The sequence below is a fragment of the Anas platyrhynchos genome, chromosome Z (genome assembly GCF_047663525.1).
Source record: "Anas platyrhynchos isolate ZD024472 breed Pekin duck chromosome Z, IASCAAS_PekinDuck_T2T, whole genome shotgun sequence".
In the NCBI taxonomy this organism is placed as follows: Eukaryota; Metazoa; Chordata; class Aves; order Anseriformes; family Anatidae; genus Anas; species Anas platyrhynchos.
In genome coordinates, this window is record NC_092621.1 from 21,496,729 (window position 1) to 21,507,031 (window position 10,303).

The 10,303-nt window shown below is 40.4% G+C and overlaps 1 long non-coding RNA gene across 1 annotated transcript; it reads right to left on the reverse strand.

Moving 5' to 3' along the window:
• Window positions 1–2,304: 2,304 nt before the first annotated feature.
• On the reverse strand, window positions 2,305–10,046 carry LOC110353000 (uncharacterized). The gene is made up of 3 exons (XR_002402889.4): window positions 9,729–10,046; window positions 6,425–6,531; window positions 2,305–3,068 (listed from the first exon to the last, which is right to left on the reverse strand). It is a non-coding gene; the product is annotated as an uncharacterized lncRNA (long non-coding RNA).
• Between the last annotated feature and the right edge of the window lie 257 nt (window positions 10,047–10,303).

The window sequence follows — 10,303 nt, forward strand, 5'->3', positions numbered from 1 at the left end:
CCTCAGGGAAGGGTGTAGTATCATTCTCAGTTGGTTGCTTGGATGTATCTCTGTAATATGAAAAAAAAAAAAGAAAAAAAAAAAAAAAGACCTTTTTACCATCAGATTCCTCTTCAGGATGTTTGAAAAGTCCCTTAGCAAAAAATGCTGAAGCATTTTGACACAGCATTGGCCAATGGGGCCTGTTTCCCTCATTTTATAGTATCTCCAGGTTGGGAATAGGAAAACAACTCAGGGAGCATGTTGCTGGGGGACATTCTCTGGTCCTTCTTTCCTCCGTTACATAATCCATAAGTTACATGCTTCTGTATTTTTAGCTATAAGTTGGTAAGAGAAAGTTTATGAGAAATCTGCATAATCAAAGAACACATTCCAGTTTCCACACTTTAAAGTTAGCAAAAGTAACCCCCCCAACACGAACAACAGCAAAACACTCCCTCCGGAAAAAAAAAAAAAGAAAAAAAAAAGAAAAAAAAAAAAAACAAACAAACCTGAAAAACATTTCTCAGTGGAGAAATGGACACAATGCAAGCAATTTACTTTTACAGCTTCTTCTTAAATTGTTAAATTATTAACAAGAAGAGAAATTGGAAAGTAGCACCTTTACAAAAAGTCTTTGGTGTGTTAAAATAATGTGAACTATAATTTTTAGACCTGTATACAGTACGGCATGTACAGAAAAGTAATAGTTCTCCCCATTAATTTTTAAATCATTCTCCATCCTAGTCAAGGTGCTATTTTTCAGGCTGTATCCTTTGTATGGAAGCTATAATGTTACCTGCTGAGCAATTGAAAGAGGTGAGAAAAGAGAAAAATAAAGTCAGTAGGGGCCAAATCATGCTCCCACAAAATTAATGGAAGTTCATTCCATTGTCTTTAATGGAAGAAAGCCACTGCACTGAAAACAAAATGTAATAATTTTACCTTCTGTAAACATTGAGCAAATCAAGTATGACACATGGTTAGGGATTGAGAGATTGCTTGCTTGTATTAAAGTAACAAATTTGCTTTCATTTAAAAAAAATTATTTCAAAATAGCATGTAATAATTTTTTTTATCATTTCCCCTTCTGTCTGTAATGGTACAGCCTGGTCAAAAGTAATTGGCATAGAAAGTTCTGGGCAAAATCTGAAGTTGCTGAAATCAGAGTTTCTGGAGTAAGAAAAAAATATGTTTTATAATTGATACAGATTCTGTATATAACAGTCTTATTTATTTGAACTCAAATAGTTTAATCTGCTAATGTTAAACTTTTTTTTTTTTTAACAAAACTATTAGTGGTTGAAAAACACCTGAGCATAATTGCAAGTGGGAGGCAACAGAAATCTTTTAATTAACGCTGGTTATCTTTGTAGCAAAAATCAGACCACTTAGAGAAGCTGTACATAAGTTCAAATGTATTTGTCTTAGTGCTTAGATAGGATTGCTCTGATGCCTGAAGCTCAGATGAATGCAACTGTGTCGAAGCCTTTCCTTCCAAAATCTTCTGCAGAGCTACAGCCACAGCAAGGATGACTTCCCTGCACAGCCTGCTCCTCTCCCAGCCCAGGCCCTCACCTTCCCAACCACTGATCTCCATGAAGGCACCACCTACACACTCCATGCCAGCATTTAATCCTAGCAAGTTAGAGAGAGGCTACTGAGTGAACCCACATTGATACTATAGTTAAACCTTGACAACAAAAGAAGATGGCCCAGTTATGTTTAGGAGCAATCAGTTCTACTGCAGACATTGCAGCAGCTGTTAATAAAACAACAATTAGAAGGAATCAGGAAAAGTCAAAATAAATAAGATGATAATTATGCTATATCAACCAAATTCTATTGCAAAATTCAGGCAAAAGTGGTGACCCACATTTGCAAGCACTTCTATAAACTGGCGTGATTATTTTCCCCACTCAATTAGCATTCTTTACACAAGCAAAATCAAATGATACTCAAACAACACACATAAGCCAGACAAATCTGAGATAGGTAAGGCTGTAAAATAAATGAGCAAGCAACAGTGGCTGCAGAAAAGTACTGATTGGCACCACTGGCGTTCAAGTGGCTTTTCAGGTTTACTTCTGGGAGATGTGCAAAATTTAAATTTGTTAACAAAAAATGCCTTTCATTATCAAGTGAACATCCTACGCAAAAGGAATATTTAGAGCTGTGTCCCACATATGGCTCCTTAGAAGCCATCCCTTGGAGAGACGGAATCTCCCCCACACTTGAAGAAGCAACAAACACTCTGCATAAGTTTTGAAAAGGTTGCTTTAATATAGATCCTAATTTGATTTAGTTATATTAGTTTTAAAAACATATACAAAGACTAATATTATTTTTCTATACCTGTCAGGGAGCGGGTCCTATAATTGTAATGGAAACCTCTGGCAAATATAGAGGGAAAGCTAAATATCTTGTAAGATCCGTGAATATGCTATGGATAGCAGAATAATCAGCCTGCAAGTGCATGTGCTTGTTGGATCAGAACAGTCAGAGCTGATTAAATCACTCTTGGTTTATTGGCATTGTCTAAGCATCCCACAGATTAAAGCAGAAACTAGTTTAATAGGACATGTGAACAAGATTTGACATATATTTTTTAAAACTGATAAAATTGGATGTTTGCAAACAGGGTGTGATTAACCAGACCTGACTGTATTTGACAAACATAATGGTATTTTAGGACTTTTAACAAGGTTCTCGGGGCTTTCAATGTATTTTTGATGGTCACGTATCTGTGGTGAAGTTCCATTGAAGGTGATGGCAATATCCTCCCAGGGCAGGAGTTTGCCCCTAATCTGTAAACAGCCTGGACCAAATGTAACTACCAATGAAGTCAGTGGTGGACACGAGTGTATATGTAGGTGTATGTTAGCTCCAGAATCACAAACCTTATAAACATGATAGCAAGGATAAACTTCAACAAGCTAGAATGTATATGACAAGATCTGCTTAACATCGGAGAGGTAAAGGCAACATCAGTGTCTTCCTTGTGGCTGTGATTCTTCCCTCTCAGAACTGCTCTATCTCTGCACCAGCATTTGTGTCTCTCCAGAACCATAAAGGAAGATGTGAAGTGACTGAGTGAAAAAAAAAAAAAAAAAAAAAAAAAAAGACAGTTTTAAAGAAACATCCAGCAATACAGCAATCAAGAAACAAAACTGCCAGAGTTTTCACAAATGTCATACTCCCTGCTTGAGTTATGGTTCACAGTTCCTTGTCCACAGCACAGAGTTATTCTTCCACCAAATATTTATATCTGAATCCTTCCTAGACAATTTAATGGGCTACACGTGGGAGATGGATCTTATCTTCAGATTACAGACTGAGTTCAACCTGGGCTAATGTACTGACAGCATCTGGAAACATACTGAGAGTATAAGGTAGCATGTGGCATATGAAATAGAGGATGCCAACAATTCAACAGCAGTGCTGTGTTGGTCTGCAGCTGGAATAGGAGCACCTTCGAAGGGAGAAGTAGTATCTTTTCTTAAGCAAGCTGATGCAGTTAAATAAAGCCGGTAAGTTTTAGGGCCAGGTCTGACCCACCACTAGCAAATGCCAAGCCAAAACAGGCCACAGGCAAAGAGGCAATGATTCAGTATGAAAGAGACACTTGTCAAAGGTTCGTTAAATCCTTCACATTTCCCATCCTCTCCTAAGCCTTCTTTGCTGTACAGATTCTCCAAATGCATTTAATTCTATTCTTAGAAGCTACCCATTCTCTCTGCCCTTCTTAACTGTCAGGCTTCCTCTCCTCTCAGTACCTTTTCCTGTTTTCCCTGCCCAGCAGAGAAATGGAAACTGGTCAGTGAATTGGGAAATCTGTTGAGGAGGAGACAGGAGGGCGCATGCAGAGCATGCCACCAGATCACACAAGACTCAATGCCTTAGAAAACCTTGAAAAGAAAAAACCTTGAAAAGAAATTCGATGTCTGAGGCTTTTTCTTATCATGTACTTTGTATTCATCTCATCTAGCATTCACTGTAATTACAGTAACACAGCTGAGGTTGTTGCATCTACTATCTGCCTGAAGAACTGAAGTTTGCCTCTTCCTTAAGAGGTGAACTCATAACAAGCAGTGTTACATGAGCATCTGACTTAGTATATCAAAGATTTCCGGCTGTACCTTGTGCTTCTCTTAAACGACAGTTTCCCGGGTTACAATGAATTGACTTACACTAACAGGTGCAAACCTCTGCACAGGCACTGCACTGCAGATCATGTGCTCTGATTTGAGTTAAGTATAAGATAAAAGAGATGCTCACATAAACCTGCATGGAGAATCTTTAAGTACTGCCGTCCAGCTGTTTATTACTCCCCTGAAAGTTTAAGGATTACATTCCAAAACTGAAGTAGGTATTGAAGGGAAACAAGTGCATCCACACAAATAGATTTTCTACCAGCTGAGCTACTGCATTTTAGAGGCACTGTTATCAACATTATATCATTAATGTGAGGCTGTAGGTAGATAAGACCTGATGCAGACATTGGCTAAATCTGAACTATTACCGTTTAGAAGCTCTCCACATTTCATAGAATCACAGAATGGTTTGTGTTGGAAGGGATCTTAAAGTTCATCTAATTCCAACCCCCCTGCCATGAGCAGAGACATTTGCCAAGCCCAGCTCACTGTGTTTAAATGTGCTACATTTATACTTGCTGAGTAGTGAAGGACAGTTTTGTGAATGCTCTCGTGGTGGTTAGCAATCACAGAACACCTGCAGTGTATTTTTTCTCATACGCTCTATATAACATGGTCTAGTCTCTACTTTCACACATATTACATCACCTATAATTTGTTGCAACTTCTTTGCAATTTGGTAGTGGGAGATCCCCACATTGCACTTTGTGGCTGCTCAGAAACCTGGAGGGCTCACACACCTACCCTGGCTCCTAAGGGGCTGCCAATCACCCAGCAGTCATTCCAACCAGGAGCTCCATGAATCCTGGTCCAGATCTCCTCTTTGCAGGGAGCTACATGCCCCTTGGAGTGGAGCAGACTCTCCTCTTCTACCTTGCTGTCATCATAAGTCCCACTACCCAACATGTTTGGTGGGATCTGCAAAAAAAGCTAGCTCTTTTCCCAAGGAAAGGATACTGAAGCATCTTCTTTGTCCTTAGTCTCTACTACAATAGCTTTATTGTAGTCTAAAAAAAAAGTCTCTAAAGCTTTTGATCAGCTGGAGAGGCTCACTGTAGTCTGGTGGTGTGCTATATATTACGGTATATAGTATGTATTGAAATGTCGAGGATCCCAGATACATTTTAAGGAGGTGACTCCCACCATATTCTGAGCATTACTGAAAGAGCTGAAGCATCAAATTCAAATGCTACCTGAAAGTAAACATCTGTCTATTTGCCCTTTCCTGACAACAGCCAAGTATATGGCAGGGCTGGCTGGATAGAGATATAGTGAGATGGTTCTCATGGAAACCACGTGAAAAAATAGCATAGAAAATAGCTGAAGGGGACACTGGAGGAAACTGAATAATAGTGACAGGTAGATGGTAATTACCAATCAAAATTTAATTGAGATAAACATCTGTTTTTCCATGGCAGTTACTAGGAGTGAGTCAGGCAAAGTATGAAGATCAACCAGGATGAACAACAGCTTTTCCGACATAGTCAAAGTGAGACAATGTTAGCATATCAGGGGCAGACAGTGAAACCGAAAGAGACTGAACACAGAGACAAGCTGGTAAGATTAGAAGGAAGGAGGCAGCCTAGCACCAAAGACTAAAAGACTGAGAAGGTAGCAAAAATAGGACAAAAATAACACACTCTAAAGGAATAAAAAAAAAAAGAGAGAGAGAGAGAGAAGAGAAGAGAAGAGAAAGAAGAGAAGAGAAAGAAGAGAAGAGAAGAGAAGAGAAGAGAAGAGAAGAGAAGAGAAGAGAAGAGAAGAGAAGAGAAGAGAAGAGAAGAGAAGAGAAGAGAAGAGAAGAGAAGAGAAGAGAAGAGAAGAGAAGAGAAGAGAAGAGAAGAGAAGAGAAGAGAAGAGAAGAGAAGAGAAGAGAAGAGAAGAGAAGAGAAGAGAAGAGAAGAGAAGAGAAGAGAAGAGAAGAGAAGAGAAGAGAAGAGAAGAGAAGAGAAGAGAAGAGAAGAGAAGAGAAGAGAAGAGAAGAGAAGAGAAGAGAAGAGAAGAGAAGAGAAGAGAAGAGAAGAGAAGAGAAGAGAAGAGAAGAGAAGAGAAGAGAAGAGAAGAGAAGAGAAGAGGATATGCCACATGGGACTGGAAGTGCCTTTGTTGGTGTACTTCTGTGCTCCAAAAAAGAATTTCTTCCAGCAAATGCCTATTTATGAAGGTATAAACACCTCTAAGCTAGAACCTTTGCTGCCACAGCAATGTCATTTCAAGAAACCACCTCCCTGACCCACACTGTGACATCAGCCAGGCTCTAGGGCCTACCAGAGCTTGTGCAATATGTTTACCATGATACTGGTTTCTCTCTGAAGGAGAAAAAGAATGGGGACAGTCATGCTCCCATCTCCTTGGGTGTCTGTACCAGTTGCGGCAGTCTGTGGGTCTGGCCAGTTTTCTGGAAGAGAAAAAGAAAGTTGGGAGTGTGGAGCTGACCTCTGAAAGACTTCTCCATATAGATGAATGGCAGATATCTCACATCATTTTCTGTTCATTTATATCCACCTAAAGCTAACCACAATCTGTCCCCAAGTTATAAAATATTACTAAGGAAAAGTGAATGGCATTTCTTGGCCAATGTAATTAGATTTCAGAGCCTCAGCCCACAGGACAGTGCAGTCTACTCTGCAGAATATTAAGTTCAATAACTGGAATCAACAAACAAAACTGGAAGACGTCTCACTTGAAACAATATATATTAATATAGTAGCATAATAAATAATAAATATTGTTAATACTGCCGTAAATAATGTATTATGCTAGATTTATGTAATAAATAATACATAAATATGTAATCATCCTTCGAAATAACATAAAATTAGCAATTGTGAAGTGAACTTAGTGTATTAACATGCTTCAGGAGAAGAAGCCTACAAGTTATTTAGAGTCTGAATCACTGTGGCACTGTAATAGGTTAGCTGAGAGTAATACCGTCAACACCACATGAGGATGCAAAGGAGTAGAGAGCTGACTGTTGCCTCACAAAGCAAATGGTAATGCATGTCTCAATTTTACGTTCAGGGTGATAGGTCAGTTGATCTACTGGGTGTGCCATGTTTTTTTGTTTAAAAAAGTTAATTTATTGCTGACTCAAGGCCTTGAGTAAGTTGTTTTCCAAAAACTAAGATGAAATAAAGCAACACAGGCAGTTAACAGATTTAGGAGAATATAAAGATCATCCCTGTGGTACAGCAACACAGAAATACTTTGGGCTTCAGCAGGGAGTCATGCTTTGGCTCTGTTCCCAGAGTCTTCATAACACTTTTTATCTCCAAGCACCTTACAGACTTGGGACAATTAATATGTATGCAGTCCCTTTGGGGTCACCCTGTTTTATTGGAGGTTTTTCTGCAGGTTTCCTGGTTTCTGGAGGAAGAAATTGATACACAGATTTTTGAGGGCAGATTGCTAAAGATTTCCACTCCTCTTCAGAATGTGTTAGTATGAACTAAGTGGTGATGCCTTTGTATCCATGGCCAGACTTTCTGGCATATCAGTATCAAAATATTTTGTACTTTTCTGCAGGTTATGCCACCCATTTCAGGACTAAGTGACAGGGGAGCTCTAATAAGAATAATCTCTGTATGATGCGCTCAAAACCACAGCAAGACATTTGGTTACTAAAGGAAAGGTATTTACACAGCTTAAAGTGACCCTCAGTATCTTTCAAGACCAACCTATGAATTTTCATAGGCATTTGGGTACTAAAAATTTCAGGTGTGCACCTGGCAGTATTTTCACGAGCACTTAAGCCAGGGAAGTGGCTAATTCCCATCCCTTAGGCACAGACGTTAATTGTGGAAAGTACTTTTGAGCTCAGCAGCTAACCTGAAAATATCACTCCCTGTGAAAAGCTTGGTCTAAAACACATGCTGCTCTCTTCAAAGAGCAGTGGAGTCTGCAGCTTCCAGCTCTCCTAAGCAACAAAAGGGAATGGAAATCTCCAATTCCACTTTGGGTTGTTTCCTTTCTAGCCAGGGAAAGAGGCAATACCATTTACAAAACTGTGCAGGCCATAATAAGGTGACTTCAGTATTGTTATTCACTGAATTCCATAACAAAAGAACCAAGGAGCACTAACTGATACTAGACAGAGATCAGTTTAAAGCAGATGAAGGAAAATATTTGTGTACACAGTCAGCAGTGAACATCTGGGATTTGTTGCCACAAGGGGTGATGGAGGTGTTGGCAGGCTCCACATAAGTTTAGGCAAATTCATTGACAACAGACCCTTAAATAGGTGCTAAAAGAACTGTGCAGGGAGGTACCCTCCAGTATCCCTAACACCACAGCTGTGGCTGCTGGTGGAGTGTGTAGAAAAGTGCATGCAGATGAAGGTGTTTTCCGTACAGATCATGGGTAGGCTCACAAGCTCTCTCATCACCATTTGCACCACGAAAGACAGAGTACTGGAAGAGATGAATTGTCTTTTGGGACAGAAGGACATTTCTTATGTTGTGGAGCAAGGGAGGCCAGATGAGGAAGCCCCTCGTTCGTTCAGACTGGCAGCATTTGATGCCTAAATTCTGATAAAGACTGTAGCAGTACTGGAGAGGACTGCAGCATTAGAAAGCAAATTCTGTGTTTGGGGAGGGAGTGGGGGTCTGCTGGGGCTGTGGTGAGCCTCGTGCCAACACCAGCTGCTGGAGCAGCTCACCAGGCTGCCAGGGAGCCCCCTTCACAAAGCAATCTCCCCACTCCCAGCTCAGATTCCTGTGGCTGAGCAGAGAGGGCAATATTGCTCTGTCCTCGTGGAGGATACATTCCACCTTCCTCACAAGGAATTTGACGGTCTGGATCCAGTCAGGGCTCCCTCTGAAGGGAGCCAGGCTTCAGTCTCTTCACACCAAAATCACAGTTCTGATTTTCCTGACTGAAATGCTTCTGGTTGATTAAAACCCTACTGCAGCTGCCTCTAACCAGCTTTGGCTGCCTGACATCAATCAGTAAGTGACCAAACGAGCACTACTCAGATTTCCTTACTCTGCCTGTAAGCCACACCCAATTAAAACGGATGAGTTTCTATTGCATATGGGAGAAAACCAGACCCCTACTTCGAAGGTTCAGTGACAATTACACAGCATGTCAAGGATGTCCCATCCAAAGAAACACATGAGATACAGATTGCTTTCTTGGAAGGTCCTCCCAGGTATGGTTCAGGCAGCCATTGCTATAGGGCAACAAAATAAAATTTTTCACTCAGTAACTATTCCAAGTAGGATTTGAGATTGCTCACTCTCTCACTGCAGGGTTTTGTAAATCCCTGCCTACTCATTTACCATTTCACCAACTCCAGAAGGCAGAAACAAAACCAAATAATTTGTCCACCTCTTATTGTAGTGTCTGAAACAGCACTACATCTCAGAATGTTCCAGCAGACAGGGAAAGGCTCATTGCAACCATATTTGTTGCTATCTCAGCAAGCACCTGCCTTCTCACCTCAAATCCAAATATTAAGAGTCAAGAGATAAACTGTCTCCTGGAAAGATTGCTTTAGAAAAGTTCAACAGGCAGAAACCTCTGCCTAGTAGAGGTTTGTTAGGATGGTAGGATCAAGCATTAAGTGCTGCATTAACACTCTCATTGAAGTCTGACCTGGTAGTTGGGGCACTGCTCAGAGCCACAGGTGGGATTCACAGCAAGAAGCAAAGAGTCCTGGAAAAAGACATGTCTCTGGAGACCAGGAGAACTCATGTAGCTGGGCAAGCAGGAACAGGAAGAGATGACCCTTTAGTTAAAAATGTCTTTGATGTGACCTTGAGAGGAGGGAATTAGGTATGAAGTTCTTCAGACAGATGCCAGAGAATTGAAGTTCATAAGCCAGGCCATCAGATCTTGATGAATTTGAACGAGCTCCAGCTTAATCAGCTTTGTTAAGTTTGGTCAGCAGTTCTCACGCAGAACAGTCAATAACCTGCCGACTGCCAGAAGCTCCGGCTCAATCTCTGTATGAGATCCAGTGCACCAAGAAGGAGGTTTTATGGTATTTATATAGTCACCTGAAGTAAAAATGACAGCAGGAATTTTCACAGGCTAGTGCAACTTGTTTTCCACCAGTTCTTTCCTTTCCAGTTCTTTTAATGAACTGGAAAAGAAAGGATTTTTATGTTTCGATACTTTCTTTAAAAACTGTTCCATGGAGCTTTGTTCCATTCCCCACCACTAAGCAG